Source organism: Protopterus annectens, chromosome 4.part1, assembly GCF_019279795.1.
Source record: "Protopterus annectens isolate FY-2018-M chromosome 4.part1, PAN1.0, whole genome shotgun sequence".
NCBI lineage: Eukaryota > Metazoa > Chordata > Ceratodontiformes > Protopteridae > Protopterus > Protopterus annectens.
In genome coordinates, this window is record NC_056734.1 from 883,700,589 (window position 1) to 883,725,162 (window position 24,574).

Sequence of the window (24,574 nt, forward strand, 5' to 3'; positions counted from 1 at the left end):
ATATACCAACGATAACAGGAGTGTTATAGAAATTATAAAGAAAAATTGGAATGTGTTGTTAATATATCAACGCACATCTGAATTAGTAGGGAGTGTACCAAGGTTTAGATATAGGAATAGTAAAAATCTCAAAAGGCTACTTTGTACTGAGAAACATACTGTGCGCCTCAATAAAGGTGGACAAATGTTAAGCAATGGTACTTATCCATGCAATAGGTGTAATATGTGTAAATATATTGCCAAAGAACAGGAATATGCACACCCCTGTTTTGATTATGTGTTTATTCCTAGATTCTATGCTTCGTGTATTAGTATGAATTTAATATACCTGGCTACATGTACAGAATGCATAGCATTCTATGTAGGTATGACTTGTAGAAGATTTAAGGATAGAATTTATAATCACATTTATGATATTAAGAAATCAAATACAACTAATGCATTAGACAAACATATTATTACACATCCTGATCATGCTTTTGAATTTAGAGTTTTACAAATAGTCAGGGTTAATTAACGGGGAGGAGATAAGCTAAACCACCTTGAATCAGTTGAGCTAGACTGGATTCTGAGGATGAAAGCTCACGTTGAACCAGGATTAAACCAATATGTTAGTATCAGGTCAGTTCTAGCTGCTCGTAGATGAAAAAGGTCATTGTGTTGTTATAGTTTATTCTATTCTATTTTACTTGATTTCTGTTAGCTAGTGGAATGAATGAGTTGACATACTATAATACATCATATCATATATTACTTATAAGTTTTTGGTTTCACATTTTATATTTTATACTTCATATTTTTTCTTTTTATTTTACTTGTGTATTTCATTGCATTTTTTGATTGCTTGTTTTGTTTTATGCTTTGTCTTATGTGTTGTGATAGTTTCGTTTAATGTTGTGTATTTATTGGAAGTGATAAAATGTAATTGAAGTTGTTTAACATAAAGGCATCTTTAAAAGTGTATTTTAAGCTATGGTTCTAAGAGTAAATTGCTTTTGATGATGTGTTTTAAATAGAGTACTCTATGTATTCATTGAGTGTATTCACCTATCTGAATCAATGAATTAATTAATTAACAGCATCAATGTGTTAATTTATTCTACTTGAATTGGATTTGAATTTGTATATATATGGGTTTATAATGTTCTGATGTTAAAACCTAATGAAGCATGTTTTGTAACACGTGAAAGCGCTTGTGTTTTATATTAAAATTCTTGGTTTATGACTCAACTGTTCGTGGTGGTCCGTTCCTTTTACTTTGTTACTATTATTGCGTTGATTCTATTGGTAGTGGACCTTTGGCTGGCAGCAGTTCTTTTTGTGTTGCTATAATATAGTCTCCATATCCTTTGTTCATAATGTTCAGTCGTGGTGGAATATGTGATTGCTATGGACCATGTTGTGCACATATTTGAAGACTTCATCTGCTGTATACGGCATACCTACAGATTCAGGAATGCACACACTTCCAACAACTACATTACCGTTCACAGACTCCCAAACCCCACAATACCGAAAACTCAAACTCACGACAGTCACACTCCCGGAACTAACACAAACACAGAACACACACACGCACACACAGACACACTGCTACCCATCACATCCAAACAAACCATCCTACACTCACGATGGCCAGGTGCCCATGCCCCATACACACCCCATGTGGGTGGCTGCGCCCCCCACACCACACCTTCTGTAATAATCTACCTCTGAGATATCACGAACAGACACACGAAGCAAACACACGCGCACACACACACACACACACACACACACACACACACACACACACACACACACACACACACACACATTACAGTCCCACGGAAACACACACCACATTCAGAACACACACTTACACACACTACAGCAATCAGAAACACACTTAAACACAGTACCTACCTGGACCGCAGCACCAGAAGCACTAACTAAATGTCCCTTAACATTGGGATAATAGTACTCATGGTTGTAGAGTTCTGGTACTGTGGTCTTTCGGTCTTTAAGCCTCATGATTACGCATGTCGGTATGTAAAGCATTTGGTATTTGGTAGTATCCTATTTATATGTACCTCCATGGTTGTGTACATGTTGTTAACCTATCTATATATTTGCATATATATGTATATCCGTATATATAGACATATATCTCTCTATCACCCTTTCTATCTCTATATTATATATATATATATATATACGATAGTCCGATAGAGAACAGTCCACAAAATAAAGGTAATACGAGCACAACCTTCTGTCTCAAAAATGAAAAGCACCAGCACGACACCAAGATTAGTAGACCAAAAAATTTAATCCAAAGGTAAATCCAAAGGTAAACACAAATGCAGTTAAGCGCTTTCATCCACTAGGGACTTCCTCAGAACACAGATTAAAAACTGCTGCGACATTAAATACATTTTAAAAAGACGTCACATGTCTATCCATCATACTTAGTTTAAAGTGCTAGTGCCAGAATACTAAAACCAATGATAATAAATTCCTTCCATTAATGTTAAAACTGTATGCCTTACAATACAATACACACAGACTCCAAATTAATATGCAAAATGTCACCATATAGCAAATAGACACTTATTTACGATTGTCTAAAATTGGTTTTATGGAGACATGTTCATTAATACCAGGATAGGTGGAGGCGTTTAATTTAACTTGCCACCTTACCTCTCTATCACTCACCATTTTTTTAATGTCTCCACCCCTTACATTTGGTCTAACCAACTCTAAAATTCCAAAAGTGAAGTTGGAACACTCCTTACTAACTTTTAAATGTTTCCATAAAGCGTTGTTCTCGTCCTGTTTCCTGATGCTATATTGGTGATCATAAATCCTATTACGTAAGCATCTGGTAGTTTTCCCTACATAGAAACAGGAACACTGAGTACAAACAGCTAAATATACCAAGTTAGTAGACCTACAATTCCCCTTTTGGAATTGAATTTTTGTATTGTTAAAATTCAGTAAGGTAAGCTCCTGTACTGCCGTTATATATTGACACTGTGTGCAGGTACCACATTTAGTTGTACCTCTCCCATTAACCGTCTTGTTCTGTTTCTTCTCCAATAAAAACTTCAAGTTTGGCCCATTCCTGTTAACAAAGTGGGGCTCACTCCCCACTATGTCCCAAATCCTTTTGTCTGCTCTAAGTACCTTCCAATTTTTCTGAATAATGTTTTTTATGTATTTGCTGTGAGGTCCATATTGTATGATACAAGCTTTCCCATATCTATTCACTGAGTCATTACCGTTACCATGGGTGTGCGTAAATGATGCATTGATAGTACGACCACATCCCAAAAGGGGTTTGAACCTAATGCCCCATTGTTGCCTAACATAGGTCCTAAGATCATTAATCATACCAACTGGGTATCCCCTTTCTTGGAAAAATGAGCCTATTTTCGATAGTTCCATCTCCAAATCCCTTAAGTCAGAGGTCATCCTTGCCGCTCGAATAAACTGCCCTTTTACTATATTTCTTTTCTGGGCCCAAGGATGACTACTATTATAATGTAGATAGGAGTTACTAAAGGTGGGTTTTCTAAAAATGTTCAACTTAAATTTACCTTCATCAAGTGTAATCATTACATCAAGATAGGGAATGCTTTTTTTGTCCATATTAATAGTAAATTTAAAGTACTCACTACAGGTGTTGATATGACTAAAAAAATCATCTAACTCACTCTTGCTCCCTTTCCACACAAGAAATATGTCGTCTAAGAAATGATAGTAATATCCTAAATGGTCCATCCACTTAGAACCAAGGATGTGTTCCTTTTCCCAGTTGAATAGGACAAGGTTGGCATATATTGGGGCTAAGCTGCCCCATCGCCACCCCTTTGGATTGTCTATAGTATTTCCCCTCATAAAAAATGTAATTGTGAGTTAATACTATGTCCATGAAATCCATAATTAATAGTGTCTTGTCCCATGTCACTTGACCAAGCTCCTGTATACTCTCCTGGAACCTTTTCATCCCTTCATCATGGGGTATACTAGAAAAAAGATCGACCACGTCGATAGTGACCAACCATTCAGCTCCCTGAGCTATGTATGGTACAAGCCTGCTTAAAAATCCCAAGAGTCTGAGACTAAGTGGTTGATGTTGCAAAGACTTGTTTTCAACCACTTGTCGATAACTTTTCCAAAAGGAAATGTTTTGGAGAAGCTCCCTGATATTATTGGTCTGAATGGCGGGTCAAACAGGTCCTTGTGGACCTTGGGTATACCCACTATGGTACCTATAATAGGAAAATCCACTTGTAAATATCGAACCAACTCAGAATCGATACTCCCTTCTAATGTAAGGTCACTCAACAGGGAATCCACTTTTCTGTATTCTCTATTCACTTCATTCAATGAGGATACCTCATAATTCCCTGAATCCAATAATATACTGTTCATCTTATAACTGTAATCTTGTGAGGGGTATAATACTACCCCTCCCCCCTTGTCCGGTTTCATAATCCGGATATTGATGTCCCCTTGCAACCTTTTAAGCACTAAAAATTCCTCCTTTGAAACATTGTATTCTAGATTATTATTGAAAGGCCCATTACGTTTGGAATAACTGTATATATCACCGACAACAAGCTTTTCAAAAGTGTCCAAAAGAGTGTTGAGGGGGGGGGTGTAGGAACTTTTTGTTGGAAATTCTTTGTCATTACCATGATTGAGCCCCTCAAACTTTACACTGAGGTTGAGTTTCCTGATGTATTTTTTCACATCTAGAATACTTTCAACTATATTCAACCTACCATGTGGGATGTACTTCATCCCCTTTGACAACAAGGTGAAATGTTCCTTTGTAATTACCTCATTGGTATAATTTCTAAATATTAAAGTTGTCAAAGGAGCTAGTCACATCATTTATCCTAATAATCTCCATTTTCTTGCCATTATCTAACTTAAGGGGGGTAACTGGATTGTGACTCCCTACCTTGTCGCCCTCCCACCTATGAACTCTCCTTTTGCAACCTGGTAACATCTCACATTGTCGTCCCAGTCGTGTTCTCCCCATAAAAAATCATTGTCACTATGTTTTTTCCTGTAGTTGTTGTGGAAATACCCCTGTTTTGTATCAACCCTTCCTCCATAAGTATTCTTATGTTGGTCCGAGGCCTGGATCCTTTTACTTCTAAATTTGTTGTTATTATTGTGTGTAGTACTATCCCTTTTGTCCCATCTATAGGCCTCACCCTTCTTATACTGCTCTAAATCTCTTTTAAATTTATTGCATTTCCGTTCATATTGTTTCATTAACACCCCTGATACCCAATTGTATTGCGACTCATATAATGTCTCAAATTCATTAAACAATAAGTCTGTAGTGATACAACTGTTTAGTTCTTCTAATTCTCCTAAGAGTTTACAAATCCTGCTATCGTTGGATTCAATGATAAAACGCATGAAGGAAAAACCAAAACCGTCAAACAGTTTGTTGCATTCCCTTACATTATTATCGTCTAGTACAACTCCCATGGGTACTTTAAAAAAACGTAGACCCATGGGAACAACACCCTTGTCCAAACAGTTTTTTAAATAGTTGTTGTCCAACTGGAGACTTTTAAGTAATTTTAATTTGTTACCAAATAAAATAATAGAGTCTCTAAGGTTTGGTCCAATGTTAGCTGCAGAGTCTACGTTGCGAACAGAGCGTTTAGGGTCATTGTTGAAATCAAATTGCCCCTCCAAAAACGTGTGAAAATTGAAACACCTTTTTTCCGTAGTATCCCTATGAGAGGCATATTGTTTAAAAGTACCTGCTGATCTGTCGTTTGTGGTGAATGCGTACGTTTTCTTGGGGACTGTACACTTAGGTCGGGCCCCCGAAATGTTGAAATCCACCTCCGATCCACATTTGCTACTTGCAAGTGCTGTCCTGACTTGGGAAACACACTTCAACCGGGATCCATTAGAGACTGGTCTATCATCTGCTTCTCCGTTCCCCCGACCATCCAGCACGTCCTCCAGGTCACCTTTGCACCTTCCGCCACGTACTGAACCCAAAACGTCAGCTGAATCCGCCCTTGTATTGGATTGAGTCATTAATTCAATGAGACGGGTGAGTTCCCCTCTCATGATAGCCATTTCGGACTGTATTCCCCTAATTTCATCACGCCTAGGGGAAAAAATGGAAGGAAGTTCATCCAAGGAATCCATGCCCGATTCCGACCACAGAATACAAACGATAGTCCGATAGAGAACAGTCCACAAAATAAAGGTAATACGAGCACAACCTTCTGTCTCAAAAATGAAAAGCACCAGCACGACACCAAGATTAGTAGACCAAAAAATTTAATCCAAAGGTAAATCCAAAGGTAAACACAAATGCAGTTAAGCGCTTTCATCCACTAGGGACTTCCTCAGAACACAGATTAAAAACTGCTGCGACATTAAATACATTTTAAAAAGACGTCACATGTCTATCCATCATACTTAGTTTAAAGTGCTAGTGCCAGAATACTAAAACCAATGATAATAAATTCCTTCCATTAATGTTAAAACTGTATGCCTTACAATACAATACACACAGACTCCAAATTAATATGCAAAATGTCACCATATAGCAAATAGACACTTATTTACGATTGTCTAAAATTGGTTTTATGGAGACATGTTCATTAATACCAGGATAGGTGGAGGCATTTAATTTAACTTGCCACCTTACCTCTCTATCACTCACCATTTTTTTAATGTCTCCACCCCTTACATTTGGTCTAACCAACTCTAAAATTCCAAAAGTGAAGTTGGAACACTCCTTACTAACTTTTAAATGTTTCCATAAAGCGTTGTTCTCGTCCTGTTTCCTGATGCTATATTGGTGATCATAAATCCTATTACGTAAGCATCTGGTAGTTTTCCCTACATAGAAACAGGAACACTGAGTACAAACAGCTAAATATACCAAGTAAGTAGACCTACAATTCCCCTTTTGGAATTGAATTTTTGTATTGTTAAAATTCAGTAAGGTAAGCTCCTGTACTGCCGTTATATATTGACACTGTGTGCAGGTACCACATTTAGTTGTACCTCTCCCATTAACCGTCTTGTTCTGTTTCTTCTCCAATAAAAACTTCAAGTTTGGCCCATTCCTGTTAACAAAGTGGGGCTCACTCCCCACTATGTCCCATATCCTTTTGTCTGCTCTAAATACCTTCCAATTTTTCTGAATAATGTTTTTTATGTATTTGCTGTGGGGTCCATATTGTATGATACAAGCTTTCCCATATCTATTCACTGAGTCATTACCGTTACCATGGGTGTGCGTAAATGATGCATCGATAGTATGACCACATCCCAAAAGGGGTTTGAACCTAATGCCCCATTGTTGCCTAACATAGGTCCTAAGATCATTAATCATACCAACTGGGTATCCCCTTTCTTGGAAAAATGAGCCTATTTTCGATAGTTCCATCTCCAAATCCCTTAAGTCAGAGGTCGTCCTTGCCGCTCGAATAAACTGCCCTTTTACTATATTTCTTTTCTGGGCCCAAGGATGACTACTATTATAATGTAGATAGGAGTTACTAAAGGTGAGTTTTCTAAAAATGTTCGACTTAAATTTACCTTCATCAAGTGTAATCATTACATCAAGATAGGGAATGCTTTTTTTGTCCATATTAATAGTAAATTTAAAGTACTCACTACAGGTGTTGATATGACTAAAAAAATCATCTAACTCACTCTTGCTCCCTTTCCACACAAGAAAGATGTCGTCTAAGAAACGATAGTACCATCCTAAATGGTCCATCCACTTAGAACCAAGGATGTGTTCCTTTTCCCAGTTGAATAGGACAAGGTTGGCATATATTGGGGCGCAAGCTGCCCCCATCGCCACCCCTTTGGATTGTCTATAGTATTTCCCCTCATAAAAAATGTAATTGTGAGTTAATACTATGTCCATGAAATCCATAATTAATAGTGTCTTGTCCCATGTCACTTGACCAAGCTCCTGTATACTCTCCTGGAACCTTTTCATCCCTTCATCATGGGGTATACTAGAAAAAAGATCGACCACGTCGATAGTGACCAACCATTCAGCTCCCTGAGCTATGTATGGTACAAGCCTGCTTAAAAAATCCCAAGAGTCTGAGACTAAGTGGTTGATGTTGCAAAGACTTGTTTTCAACCACTTGTCGATAACTTTTCCAAAAGGAAATGTTTTGGAGAAGCTCCCTGATATTATTGGTCTGAATGGCGGGTCAAACAGGTCCTTGTGGACCTTGGGTATACCCACTATGGTACCTATAATAGGAAAATCCACTTGTAAATATCGAACCAACTCAGAATCGATACTCCCTTCTAATGTAAGGTCACTCAACAGGGAATCCACTTTTCTGTATCCTCTATTCACTTCATTCAATGAGGATACCTCATAATTCCCTGAATCCAATAATACACTGTTCATCTTATAACTGTAATCTCGTGAGGGGTATAATACTACCCCTTCCCCCTTGTCCGGTTTCATAATCCGGATATTGATGTCCCCTTGCAACCTTTTAAGCACTAAAAATTCATTGGAGTTGTGTTGGTGACTGAACCTCTTTGGCTTGGATTGCCACCTTTTAAAATGGCCATAGTGGGACATTTGCAGGACACACATTGGATTTTAGAGGCCCACACATAACCACGGTCAGTACAAAGTATAGAACTTTATATATATGACTATATAAAAGCTTATATTCTTGCAGCGGTTTACTTGCTTATCCTGTTTCTTGTTACATGCAGGTATGCTAGATACAGATGACTATTTTATGCAACCATTACATTAACTATGGAACATGCAGAACATCTCGAGATTGTAGGACATTAGTATTTGTACTCATTTTGGTCAGGACACTACCGCACATAGAGAGAATTCCCCTTGCAAGGTGGGACAGGTGGTAACCCTATGTTTAGCTCATGCCCATAGCACATATTTGTAATAGTGTATTATTGCAATAACCCATGCCTGGGTGTGGGTAATGGTGAATTTACCCATGGATGGTGTGGTTTGTTCATGAGGGTGAAGCCTGAATGGCCAAACAAAGCAACCGTGGGTAAATCCAGCATTACCCACACCCAGGCATGGGTTATTGCTATAATATAGTCTCCATATCCTTTTTTCATAACGTTCAGTCATGGCGGAATGTGTGATTGCTATGGACCATGTTGTGCACATATTTGAAGACTTCATCTGCTGTATATGGCATGCCTACAGATTCAGGAATGCACACACTTCCAACAACTACATAACAATGTATTTATGTTTCAGGATGCATTTTATTTGCTAGCATGGGGTGTCGCTATGGGCACCCCATGTGCTAATTCTTATGCAAACTTAATGATGCATCAGTGGGAAAGGATGCATGTTTTTGATACTGCGTTCTTCCAGCATGTTTTGCTGTATCGACGTTTTGTTGACGATATACTTATTATTTGGGATGGAGATGAAAACCTGTTGAAAGATTTTATTTCTTATTTAGAAACAACCACAAACTTCTTAAAGTTCATGATGGAAGCTTCTCCATCTGAGATACATTTTTTGGACGTAACTATTTCTAAGGATTCGAAGGGTTACATTTCCACCTCTTTGTATAGAAAGGCATGCTGGAGGAACGCATTGTTACATTTTGATAGCATGCATCCACGTTTTGTTTTTCTGAATATCATTAAGAGTCAATATTTAAGAATTATGAACATTTGTAGGGACATTACTGATAGATATACACAGCTTCAGTATATAGATGGGCTACTTCAAGAGAGAGGATATACTGATGGCCTAATAAAAGACACAAGGAAGTTTGTTGAAAACTTAATGGATGGTAATGTAAGTAATTGTAACAGAATTTATAATAGACAACACAAGGCAAAAAATTTAGGTAGAGCTGTTCTAAATCAAGCTAATTTGGCCTTTACGATTAGATATACCAACGATAACAGGAGTGTTATAGAAATTATAAAGAAAAATTGGAATGTGTTGTTAATATATCAATGCACATCTGAATTAGTAGGGAGTGTACCAAGGTTTAGATATAGGAATAGTAAAAATCTCAAAAGGCTACTTTGTACTGAGAAACATACTGTGCGCCTCAATAAAGGTGGACAAATGTTAAGCAATGGCACTTATCCATGCAATAGGTGTAATATGTGTAAATATATTGCCAAAGAACAGGAATATGCACACCCCTGTTTTGATTATGTGTTTATTCCTAGATTCTATGCTTCGTGTATTAGTATGAATTTAATATACCTGGCTACATGTACAGAATGCATAGCATTCTATGTAGGTATGACTTGTAGAAGATTTAAGGATAGAATTTATAATCACATTTATGATATTAAGAAATCAAATACAACTAATGCATTAGACAAACATATTATTACACATCCTGATCATGCTTTTGAATTTAGAGTTTTACAAATAGTCAGGGTTAATTAACGGGGAGGAGATAAGCTAAACCACCTCGAATCAGTTGAGCTAGACTGGATTCTGAGGATGAAAGCACACGTTGAACCAGGATTAAACCAATATGTTAGTATCAGGTCAGTTCTAGCTGCTCGTAGATGAAAAAGGTCATTGTGTTGTTATAGTTTATTCTATTCTATTTTACTTGATTTCTGTTAGCTAGTGGAATGAATGAGTTGACATACTATAATACATCATATCATATATTACTTATAAGTTTTTGGTTTCACATTTTATATTTTATACTTCATATTTTTTCTTTTTATTTTACTTGTGTATTTCATTGCATTTTTTGATTGCTTGTTTTGTTTTATGCTTTGTCTTATGTGTTGTGATAGTTTCGTTTAATGTTGTGTATTTATTGGAAGTGATAAAATGTAATTGAAGTTGTTTAACATAAAGGCATCTTTAAAAGTGTATTTTAAGCTATGGTTCTAAGAGTAAATTGCTTTTGATGATGTGTTTTAAATAGAGTACTCTATGTATTCATTGAGTGTATTCACCTATCTGAATCAATGAATGAATTAATTAATTAACAGCATCAATGTGTTAATTTATTCTACTTGAATTGGATTTGAATTTGTATATATATGGGTTTATAATGTTCTGATGTTGAAACCTAATGAAGCATGTTTTGTAACACGTGAAAGTGCTTGTGTTTTATATCAAAATTCTTGGTTTATGACTCAACTGTTCGTGGTGGTCCGTTCCTTTTACTTTGTTACTATTATTGCGTTGATTCTATTGGTAGTGGACCTTTGGCTGGCAGCAGTTCTTTTTGTGTTGCTATAATATAGTCTCCATATCCTTTGTTCATAATGTTCAGTCGTGGTGGAATATGTGATTGCTATGGACCATGTTGTGCACATATTTGAAGACTTCATCTGCTGTATACGGCATACCTACAGATTCAGGAATGCACACACTTCCAACAACTACATTACCGTTCACAGACTCCCAAACCCCACAATACCGAAAACTCAAACTCACGACAGTCACACTCCCGGAACTAACACAAACACAGAACACACACACGCACACACAGACACACTGCTACCCATCACATCCAAACAAACCATCCTACACTACGTATGGCCAGGTGGCCATGCCCCATACACACCCCATGTGGGTGGCTGCGCCCCCCACACCACACCTTCTGTAATAATCTACCTCTGAGATATCACGAACAGACACACGAAGCAAACACACGCGCACACACACACACACACACACACACACACACACACACACACACACACACACACACATTACAGTCCCACAGAAACACACACCACATTCAGAACACACACTTACACACACTACAGCAATCAGAAACACACTTAAACACAGTACCTACCTGGACCGCAGCACCAGAAGCACTAACTAAATGTCCCTTAACATTGGGATAATAGTACTCATGGTTGTAGAGTTCTGGTACTGTGGTCTTTCGGTCTTTAAGCCTCATGATTACGCATGTCGGTATGTAAAGCATTTGGTATTTGGTAGTATCCTATTTATATGTACCTCCATGGTTGTGTACATGTTGTTAACCTATCTATATATTTGCATTTATATGTATATCCGTATATATAGACATTTTATTTTATTTTATTTTATTTTATTTTACATTTGTTGACCGGGCTAGTCTAGCTGGATACATGTCCTTTTTCAGTAGAGGCCCGGGGAGAAAAGCTCCCACAATTAACAGAAGTATAAGTTTACAATTATATACAAGAAATTACATTAAAATAAAATCAAACAGTAATAACATCTAAGTATACAAGCTGTTAGTCTGGTAAACATTTGTTGAGATGGCCAGATGACATAGATACCTGAGGAGATAGTAAGATGCTTGATAAAGAATTGTGAGGTAGAAAGGAATTAGATACTAATGGTCCTGTGGGAATTAGTCCCTCACATATATCTCTCTATCACCCTTTCTATCTCTATATTATATATATATATATATATATATATATATATATATATATATATATATATATATGGAGAGAGAGAGAGGGAGAACACACCTTTCGTTGGGTACGTGGTGGTGTATACTATTTTCCAAACTCCGCCCTTTTGTGTTTTAACCTGTCACAATACACACCTGCCGTTGGTACATCTCAGGTAGCTTAGTGGTAGGTGATTGTGTACATGGTTGCATGTTCTACTCTTGGCAATTGTCGTTTTACCTCTCAGAGCAGGCACTGTTAGTACAAGGGTGAATAATGCAGATTTCAGTGGTTCTGGCCAGCTTTGCCTGTGATCTGCGCGATATTCAGCAAAGCTTAGACCTGTTTTGTGCATATCCGTGTAGTCATGTTTAAACTACACTTACCGGCACTTGCCGGCGCATAAAACTGCTAATATGTCCTTAAACATGCTCTAATGACCTGCATCCAACATCCATTATTCGGGACATCGGAATTACGTAACAGCCCTTGCAGGTCGTGGAACCTGGAACATGCATGAGACAGTCAGTGGCTTTACCACTTGGGCATCTGGGATATTTACAAGTGTCATGGTGTTTAGTATGTGGACTGTACTATGGCTGTTCCTCCATACTGCAAACAAATGTGTAACTCAGTTAGTTTACATATGGATGATACCTATTAATGGTACGTCCAAGTGATGCTTAATGGATGTGCTCCAGCTATGGAAATCCATGTCACAGTGAGCCACACACTGTAATGTGCTACACCTTGCCACAGCCATAACTGGAGAATGCTGGGGTGAGAGATACCTGTCATGGGTACTCCCCATGCTTTGGAGCTACATCTCTGATTACATTATATGGAGCCCCTCATTAACACACCAGGGAATCCTTGCAGAGTGGGTGGGGAACAGTGGTTACACCCCAGGGATCCTGCAATTAGCTCTGCATCACAGAGGGACAGTTAGTTAATCAATGGGATGGCGACAGCAGACACATTTTGGCTAGGCTGATGAATGGCCTCTGACAATCAGGCATGTGCCTACTGATGTACCTAAGAACCTATACATACAGTATGAACACATTCTGTTAGCTTAATTTACTGTTCAGGTGTTGACTTACCTTGTACCAATAGCTGTTGTGCGTGCAGTAGTTGAGGGCTGCCTATGTAGGATGCACACAGTAGACCATCTATACATGACAGTTTACAGGTGGTCGTGTGTGTGTGCCATCCATTTTACTGTGTGTGCAGGTGGAGAAGTGTGTCAGTCCGTAGGGGCCTACACTGTCAGTGTATGTGCTATACGTTCCCTCTTTGCCAAGGCATGGTCATATTGGGCATGCCTCTGTCTGCCTACTGGGGCTGGAACTGGGTGTTCATGGTCTGAATCCCTCTGTGCCTGTGATGCCCTTGGCAATTGCGGTGGGCTGTGAGGGCCTTCACCATTATGTCCCTGCTGCAGCTGTTTCCGCAGGATCATATTATGTAGCATGGCACATACTATGAAGATGTGGGCACACGTGCCTGGAAAGTACTGCAAAGCTCCACCAGATATGTCCAAGCAATGGAACCATGATTTCAGCATCCCATACACATGCTCTATGATAATTCTGGTTTGTGTATGTGCCTCATTATGGCGTTCTGGCATGGGTGTGTGTGCATTTCTGATGGGAGTCATCATCCACGGCTCCAGTGCATAGCCAGCATCCCCCACAAGGTGGCCATATGGGATGACCCCCCTGACAAATACCTGGTACAGCTGTGAGGCATGCCAGATATGGGAGTCATGGTAGCTTCCAGGGCTGCCAGCCCACACATCCGTGATAATGCCCTGGGCATTGCACACGACCTGGTAGTTGTTGGAGTGGTATCCCTAGTGGTTTATGCAGCGCCTACCATGCTCACTTGGTGGTGACTTGATATGTATGTTTATTTTTTATTTTATTTTACATTTGTTGACCGGGCTAGTCTAGCTGGATCAAAGTCCATTTTCAGTAGAGGCCCGGGGAGAAAAGCTCCACAGATAAAAGCAAGGTAATTGAAAAACAAGTACAATACACTTATGAGACAGGCAATGAGCAAAATACAATGATATTAGTCCAGGTATGGTTATACAAATCTAAGAAAAAACAAATAATACCAACTATGTAATAAGTACGGCATTGAATACTTTCAGTAGGGAGGGAGTATTATGTAGTTCAAATGTAATGGATACTTATAAAAACATTAATTGTAAAAATATAATTTTTTTTTTTTTTTTTTTTTTTTTTTTTTTGAGAATGGTAGCAACAATGTAATCATTAAGTCATTTTGTGATCAGAGAGAAACATTGCAGAGTTGATTAAAGAAATGTGAAAGTAGAAAGATGAGAGCAGGTTAGTCTGGATTGGTGCAAGAGCATAGCCAGAAATTGTTTAGATGTAAAAGAAGTTGTTATTTAAAGAGAGGAAGAGTGGGTAGAGAGGCGATGTGCATGCAGTCTATTGCACCCAGTACCTCCGGGTAGTCTGCCACATGGTGGAAGAGGTGCATATTGCTGGCCAACTCCTCCTGAGTTCAGAGGAAGTATATATGCTCATTAGCATGTGGTAACATGGTATCCAGGAACTGGTAGAGTACCCTGGATGTTGATGCCTGTGAGATCCCCATGATATCTCCAGTTGGCCTTTGAAAGGTACCTGTGGCTAGTATTCTCAAGCTTACACATACCTTTGTGTCCACTGGGATGGGTTTCCCTTTTTTTTTTTCCTGGCTCTAAGGTGTGGCCGGCACAGCTCAACGATTTGCTTTATGATGTCTCCGTCCACCCTGTAACGCTCTACTATCTCCAGATCATCTAGCCCTTGGTAGGTTACCCTTGGTTTGAACACTCTTCTCCTCCTCCGGTCCCTGAGGTGGTTGTCAGCATCATCCTCCACACCACCTTCAGTCTCCAACACATGGTGATGAATCACAGCTATGGCAGCTCCCAACAAATACATTGTAAAATTCCCCGTCTGTTTACACAGATGGTGCAGTGTTTGGGAATACACGAGTGTGTGTATGGTGCCTTCACACTTTATACTATTGTGCTTTGGACACTGATGATGTCATAGGGTGTGTATGTACAATCAGAGCTGCAGGGTATCTTACTTATGTGTTTTACCACAGGTACTGCTATTGTGGTGCCTTTGGTGTTGAATTACATTTAGCTGCCATGGATCACCTCTTGCCCTTGCCTTCACGTTTCATAATGATTCCCCTCCCATTGTCAGGCATGCATCCAGCAGCCTGCTTTCTTGTTTTCTACTTTCTCAACCCAGGATTGTGTTGTGAAATGTGTTCTATAGCCGATCTACTGCAGGTTTGCTTTGTTCTGCGATGACAGTTCTCTTTTCTTTGCAATCTGGCACCTCCCGTATTCTGTTCTGCAGGTTGCTACTAGCAGCCTTGTTAGCTACCGTCAATGGCACACTGTGAGTTAATAGGTGTTAATTACTCAGTTGTACTCCAATTACCCTACTGCAGCATTTCCTTATTTTCTTCCCATAACCTTCCTGTTTCAGCTGTGGTGCGTGCCGCGTGCAGCCATTTACCGAGTTTCAAGCACGTTGTCATCCACGTACCCATGCGCTTTTGGTCACCATGTGTGCTCACCTAAGCAAAGCTATGGCTACATCCACACACCTATTCTGCGGCTTTGTTTAGCAATGGGAAACCCGGATTAGCAATGCTCCAATGTGCTTACAGCTACGGTGGCACACCCCACTGTTGATCTCATGTATACCTCCAGGTCACTTCTCGGTGTTCTACCGCTGCACCGTATGGTACATCCTTAGGCCGGCGGGACGTTTGCGATTCAGTATTACTTGCCTCATTTGCATGGCATTGACTACAAATTCATAGTTACCGCGCCGACCACTGTCACAGACCCTTAGCAACCCTTGCACCTTGGTTGTGGTGTAGCATGCATACCATTGATTATTACGGTGAAATCATGATTTGTGTTACATTGCAATTTTATGACATCTGTATATATTTTCCTTGTGTTCCCATTTGTGCACACATGCCCTGCGGTTGTACTTTGCGTTAGTGTGGCCATGACATTAAATGTTATTTTTTTATGTGTTGTGCATGTTTTTTTATGCCATCGCCTGTATATTTAGCCATTGGCATATGTTAACTTTGTAATATGTAAGTTTGGTCCGCTTTCATGGCTCCAATGTTCTGTTTGGAAAAATGTAAACCATTTTTTTGATTTACATTTCTGTATGCTTAGGCTATGCCTGCACCACTTCATGAATCACTATATACCTTCATTTATATGCGGCACTACTGTGCATGGGGTGATTAGCATACATGAGCCGAGAGCTGCGCAGATCTGGTGTATGCTGGTAGTGCACGTGGAATTGGATCATACCTGAATCGTTCGGCGGACATATTTGGCATTATACCGCCTAAGCTATGCCTGCACCTGGTGCAAGCTTCATGAATCCCGGGGAAGATGAAAACTAGTCAGGGAAGCTGCCAAGAGATCTACAGAAACACTGAAAGAGCTGCAAGAATATCTGGCAAGTACCGGTCATGTCCTACATGTGACAACAATCTCCCATATTCTACATATGTCTGGACTATGGGGTAGGGTTGCAAGAGGGAACCCTTTTCTTACACAGAAAAACATCCAGGCCCAGCTAAAATTTCTAAAACAATACATCAAATCTCCCAAAAGCATGTGGTAATATGATCTGATGAGACCAAGGTTGAACATTTTGGTGACAATTCCAAAAGGTACATTTGGCAAAAAAACAACACTTTGCAACACCAAAAAAAAAAAAAAAACCATCATCTCCACAGTGAAGCATGGTGGTGGCAGTATCATGCTTTGGGGTTGCTTTTCTTCAGCTGAAACTGGGACTTTAGTCAAGGTGAAGGAAATTATGAACAGTTCCAAATACCAGTCACTTCTGGGCCAAAACCTTAAGGTGTCTGCTAGAAAGCTGAAGATTAAGAGGAATTTCACATTTCAACATGACAATGACCCCAAGCATACATGCAAAATCAACAAAAGAATGGCTTCACCAGAAGAAAATTAAAGTTTTGGAATGGCCCAACCACAGCCCAGACCTAAATCCAATAGAAAATCTGTGGGAGACCTGAAGAGGGCTGTGCAAAAGAGATGCCCTTGCAATCTGATAGATTTGGAGTGCTTTTGCAAGGAGGAGTCGTCAAATATTGCCAAGTCAAGATGTGCCATACTGATAGACTCCAACCCAAGAAGACTGAATGCTGTAATTAAATCAAAAGGTGCTTCAACAATGTATTAGTTGAAGGGTGTGCACACTTATGCAACCAGCTTATTGTACATTTTTTATTTTTTATATTTTTTCCCTTAACAGATTTGTTTGTTTTTCAATTGATTTGTACAGGTTATAGGTCACATTAAAGGTGGGAAAAGTTTTGAAATGATTTATTGCGATCTCATTTTTTCATATCACAAAAAAATGGCATTTTAACAGGGGTGCATGCACTTTTTATTTCCACTGTATGTATATACATATACACACACATACATTTCTTTTGTAAATATTGAAATAGGTTGAAAGTTAATAAAGGAAAAGATCACTAAGTGGGAGTGTTATGTTGAAAGAATTTATAAAGGGAAAGAAAAATCACTAGTGGGGTAGTTTTAAAGGGGCGAGGGGTTAGAATGATAGTTAAGGTCTGTGAGGTTTATACTAAGAATTGCGTTGTTTAAAGTAACTTATAGATTAAAAAGAGTTTCCTACTGGTTTTCATGGGTAAAGTTTGGGGTAAGCTAGAGGAAGGGTCAAGGAGATTATGATGTTTATTTGGATAGATGCAGGACAGATTTTAGTATTTAGTAGGTAGTTATTTAGGGTGAGTTTAAATTTGTTGAAGCAGCTAATGGTGTTTATGCTGGTTGGAAGTGAGTTCCATAGTTTAGCAACAGTGTATGACTAAAGGCAATGTCTGGCTCTTTTGTTTGGAACATGAACAGTTTTCAGTTGTTTATTTTCAGAGCAAAAGGTTCTGGTGGAGCTATAGGGTATTAAAATGTTTTTAATGGCAGGGCAGTTGTTTGGATTATAGACAATTTTATGTGCTAGCCATTGACCTCACAGAAGCCATGAGCCCTGATTTGCTGCCAGAAATGCTTATATTATAATCTGAAACCAAAAGCTGATTTTCATCTTTTAGATTTTATCAGTTTGGTGTCAATAGATTTACTTGTAATCTTTAACAGTGGTACCACTGTTATCTGTAATATTCAAGTGTTTTGTCAGATATGAATGCCTTCAGACAGGAAAATACTAAAAGAGTGCTGAGAAATAAACTGAAAAATGAAAAAAAAAACGTTTTTAACTATAAAATTTAAGAAAAACATTATCTTAAAGAAATCAGTTTGTTATTTCTGAAACCTGTTGCCAAATAACTGAACTTTAAGGAAGGGCTGTAAAAGATAAGTGCAGTTTATTTTAAAGAAGCATAACCGTAAAGTAAATCAGGAGATTTCAGCATAAACATGACAAATCATATGAGCCATAAAGAGAAGGTAAGGCAGGCAGCCAGTCTGCAGTACTAGAATACTGTAATACAAAACATAACATTTGAAATCACAAATTTAGCCCAAGTATGACATTTACAGTAATGCAAATAAATTAGGGTTATAGAGGAATAATTAGTTAATAGGGTGTAGCAATCATGTGAGTAAGGTATTAATATAAATGAGATGTTAAAACTCGAGCTTGTGTTTCTGAATGGCAAAAAAAAGTTTATTTCATGTATGCAGCAAAGTCAAACCTTGGGATAGGTTTGAATATATAGAATTGAAATAGAAATAATAAAATCTGCCAAAATGCTAGGCATTACAATTGACAACAAACTCACCTTTAAAACACACATTCTCAATGCAATAAAGAAAACACACTTTAAACATGGCAAATTTTGTCATAAACTTTACATGGACAAAAACACCAAAACAAAACTGGCAAGTACCTTACTCATCCATGCTCTACTTTATGTTAGTGCCATGTTTACCAACCTTCACTCATCCCTCAGCAATACACTTCAGTCTCATTACTATAAAATACTAAATTTGCCTCAGGAAAGCCTAACCACTCACACCACTGCCAAGCAATCTCTGAATTAAACTGGTTGGATTTCACAAACTATCTTTGCTATACCCAACTTATGCTACTCCATGAATTAATTTTATAAACCAAATACCTGCCCAGCAGTCTCATCAATACTATAAACTTATATACCTTCACATACCCTAAGATCCCCCAACAAATTCCTACTAAGTGTAACCAAACCCAACAAAAGAGCTGGTCAATGCTTGTTCTCCCATAGCATTGCTAAAAAATGGAACTCCTTACCCTCCCATATTACCCAAATAGACAGTATAAAACGTACTTCCTACATAACCTTAACTGCCAATGCAAATCAAACAAACCACCATAAAACCTTCACTACTTATTTCTAATGCAATTCCATAGTTCAAAATAACTTTTACCCTGACAAAAACACAGCTCTATTACCATTATAACTGTTTGGCAAGATCTGCCATGTTTTCTTTCATGCAATGCCAAAAAGAAACAACTCATGCTTTGAACTATACTACCAACTGTTATCTAACTTTATATAAGTTCTGATACATACTGATAAGTTTTATATTGTCTATGTATTCTACTTTTATAATTAAAAAAAATGTTGCATATTTCCGCTTTTAAAATTTTTTTTGTCAAGTGTCTATATTTTTATTTGACTGTATTAACTGTGGAGCTTTTCTCCATGGGCCTCCACTGAAAATGGGTTCCTGACCTAGTGGACTTTCCTGGTCAACACATGCCAATAAATAAATAATAAAAATAGTTATACACGTTCACATTTAAAAGTAGAATGCAGCAAGAACTTGAAACAACATGTAAATATTACACCAAATGAAGGAGATAAGCAGGCCCAAATAAAATGTATGTATCTGGAGGTGAACTCAAATTGTTTGACTTTAACTCACCAGAAAAGTTTTGGCTAAGTGCCCAAACAAATGTCTTCAAAACAGTAGCCGAGGTAGCAGCCTTCAGAACAGTATCAGCATAATTATACTCACTTTTTAAGCATGTTTAGAAACTTAAGACAGATTAGACTGAATCTGATTCACACAAGACCTATCTTCATGGGTCAAAGAAGCAAATAATTGTTCTAAGCTATTAGCACATTTTAAAATAAACTTCCACATAAAGCCCTAGCAGTTCAGGATACTGAAGGCTAATATAGCAGAAGATAAAAGGTTGTTAGTCTGTCTGTCTGTCTCTCCAACCACTTTGCTTTCTTATACCCAGAAACTGGTTTAGATGAGGAAAGATGCCATTTCACTGCTGGAGCTGTAGCATGATAGATGCTGAATCTGCTATAAGATAAAAATAGATAAATTATTATCTTCTGAAACTGTACATAATTTATCTGCTTTTTTAGAAACTCATGAGACAGAATCAGGAGCAAGCAAATACACCCCTTAGTCTGGAAATAGTCTTACAAAAAGAGAATATTTACAAAGTGTCAACTTCAGGCTCACTCACTATCTGCTGTGTTGGGCTACAGAACTCTAAGATGGGATATCCCTGTATGTCAGCATTGGACTCACCAGAAAATGTACCCTCATAGGTTCGTAGGTTCATAGGTAAGTACTAGGCTATCTGCCCAAGGGCATTTATAAGCCTAGCCAGAATGTGTTGGCTTTCACCACCTCCTTAGATTAGTTCCCTGTGCCTCTGTCAGGCAGAGCCATTAGTTCCCTGTGCCACTGTCCGGCAGAGCCACTGCAGTGATCTCTGGGGTAAATTTTCTGTTTCCCATTCACCCGTCAAGGTTTCTCTTGAAGAGTGTTAGTGAGTGGCTCTGCCTGATGTATATTGGAATCCTGTTCCAAAGCATGGGGAGTCTCTGGTAAAGGAATCTATCCCTCCAGCATGTCATATTTATCGTTGTGGTGAAGTTTATATCTCTAGAGTGTGTGGCTCTCTGGGATTTCATTTTTTTTTAGGTGGAGCATGTTCATCAATTCTGGGTTGGACATGTACTTAATAAAGGGTCACCAAATTTAGCTGAAGACAAACAGCACTCATCTGGCAAAAGCAGAAGTATCATTTTTAAGGACAGAACCATTTCTTTAGTTTTGATATAATTAATTTTCTGGGGTTTTTTTTCTAGTTATATCCCTAAAAGGTGAGTGATTGGTGGACAGCATATCATCCAGAACCAGAGGTCACTTTCCCCGGTCACTTTCAGAAGATCATCCTGAAGTGTCTCGTATATGCAGAATAGATGGCTTTCCCATACCCAAACAGGGTACTGGAGCCAACTCAGAGGATGTGTCTGACCCCAGGTCCACAGTGTTTGGTAAAGTTAATAGTCAGAGGAACCAGCAGGGGCCATTGTAAATTCACCCAGCATCAGCTGAGGCATAAGAAGAGTTCACACTGACGGCAAGGATGCATGTTTTAATTGTTTTTTTTTTTTTCCTTTTAAGTATGTTGTGTGAAGGGCAAGCAGGGCCAGGGTTAGTTTCTTGCTGTAACCAGGTAAGAAGCTTTAATTGTCGGTAAGGTATGCCAGAAGGAGTCAGTCAGAATGTAAGCTGTCACTAGTAAGAACAAACAGCACACAGGCCTTCAAAAAAAAAACCCAGAAATGATCCAATCCAATATTACACAAACAGCATATAAGATCCGTTTGTCGAAACAGAGACAGGTTTACACAAGTTGGCTAATCTGAAAAAAACTTGTAAATATTAGGTAAACAAACAGTAAACACAGCAGTCTCATTAAACTCTTTTTATCCCCTAGAAAAATACTTTCTAACTATCTAAAATACTCAAAAGAGGATAAGTACACATGAAATGAGCTGTAAGGCACTAAAAGACAGTCTAATTCTCGAAAAAAATCCCTAGAGAGGCAAGAACAATAATCGCCAAACGTCTGTCAAAGTGTCTGCAAAGCCAGTATTCTTGAAATGACATGATAATTTCACTGAAAAGCGCATAAAATATTAAAATATGTAAAAGATATTATTCATATGTGTTGGGGGATTATCTGTCTGACAGGAAGCCTTGGCTAACTGTTGCATTGGAAAAATTTCAGACATGCAACTGCATGAGTTGGCAAGAAAGTACTGAAGATTTTTTGTAACATTGGATGCTTTTATAGTTCCTTGCATCAGGGATTAACTGTCAGCAACCATACTAACTTTGTGGAAGGGGGTTAGGTCTTTGGGTAGCTGGCCAGGTACTGTACCCTTGGCAGGATATAACACGTTGACTACTGCTGCACTGAGAATGATGAACATCAACATTTTGCAATAGTCATTCCATTCATTTATGCAAGATTCATACAAGTAACTAAAGAGCTCATGTTTTCTAGAAGATATAAGTTACAGGTTTCAAAAAATTTTATTGTGATGTGGAAGCCTTAGCTTGGAAAGTTTCTACATTTATTTATTTATTTTATTTATTTTACATTTGTTGACCGGGATAGTCCGACTGGATACATGTCCTTTTTCAGCGGAGGCCCGGGGAGAAAAGCTCCACAGAGATAACAATATACAATTAGGTTTACAAAATACATACATGTAATGAAGAGACAGATGAGGAGACAAAAGAGAAAAAAAACTCAACAGGCATAACAGTATAGAAGTAGGATTACAAATCATAGATAAGATGGGGAGACAGATGCTAATTCATATTATTAAATTTTACTTAGGTTAGATGTGAAAAACAATTGGGCAGCTAAGGTCCACTCAGTTATACAAACATACAGTAAAGGAGCATTAGTATTATTATACTCTAATACATCATCACAGCCACAGTATAATATCAATGGAGTATAAAGGAACAATCAAAAAAAGAGAAGAATAATGCTGTAAAAAACAGGGGGATTAATGGTCAAAAGAGCAATGGTTAGGTTCAAGGGAACAGGAGGCCCAGGTTAGTAAAGTGTGGTAGGATAAGTGGTCGCTCAGGGAGAGACTAGTCTGATTTTACGCATGAACATAGCCATTGTGCCTTAAAGAATTGAATTAGATTTTTTTTGAATTGAAAAAGGGAGGTAGAAAGTCTAAGGTTATTTGGGAGGGAGTTCCAAATCTTACCTATAGAGTTGGCAAAGAGAGCATTGCCCCCCTTGTTATAAGATTTGATGGTTTGTACAAGGTGTCTGTTAGAGGATCGAAGACTGCTTAGGTTAGAATAGGGGGTCAATAGCTTATTGAGTGAGGGGGTTTTAAACGCTTCAGTGAGTTGGTTCAGTTTGAGGAGATTGGGTAATTCTAACCAGTTAAGTGTTTTTAGGTTAAGACAATGATGTGTTCTATAGGGAAGTCCAGTTATAAATCTGGCAATGTGATTATAGGTGATGGAGAGTTTGTTGATATCAGTTTTGTTGAGAAAATAAAATACAGGAGAGGCATACAGTAGTGTGGAGAGGAGATGCATACGGGCAATGGTTAGTTTAGCGTTGGGGGTTAAGAAGTTCTTGATTCTATACAAGGATCCAAGTTTCTTATTTACGGTCTTAATTGTCTGGCTGATGTGCATGTTAAATCTGAGCTTGTCATCAATGGTGACCCCTAGTAGTTTAGTATTCGTATCAGGCTCGATGATGGTACCATTATTAGATTGGACGTGGAAGGTAGCATTGTTGGGATTTGGTGTCGGGGCAGAGGTAGGAAAGAATAGTAGTAGCTTAGTTTTTTTTGGATTTAGGATGAGATTCCTCCCTGAGAGCCATTTTTCTACTGTAGAAAAGCAGTGTTGGGTTGTTACTTGTAGTTCAGGGAGAGAGATATCTGAGCATATAAGGGTGGAATCATCCGCATATTGGATGCAGGTGACTTTAGGGATAGCTGTGTGAAGTTCGTTTATGAACACGGAAAAGAGAAGGGGACCTAGTATGGAGCCTTGGGGGACTCCTATGGTATTGGGTAGTAGGTGAGAGAGCTTGTTTTGCCATTGGACTGCTTGTTGCCTACCAGAGAGATAAGCAGAGAACCAGTTGAGAGATGAATAGTCAAAGTGTAAGGTTTCAAGCGTGTGGAGAAGAAGCTGATGATTGACCATGTCAAAGGCTTTTGACAGGTCGAGAAACAGAGCTGACGATATTTTTTTGTTATTACGATTTTTGTT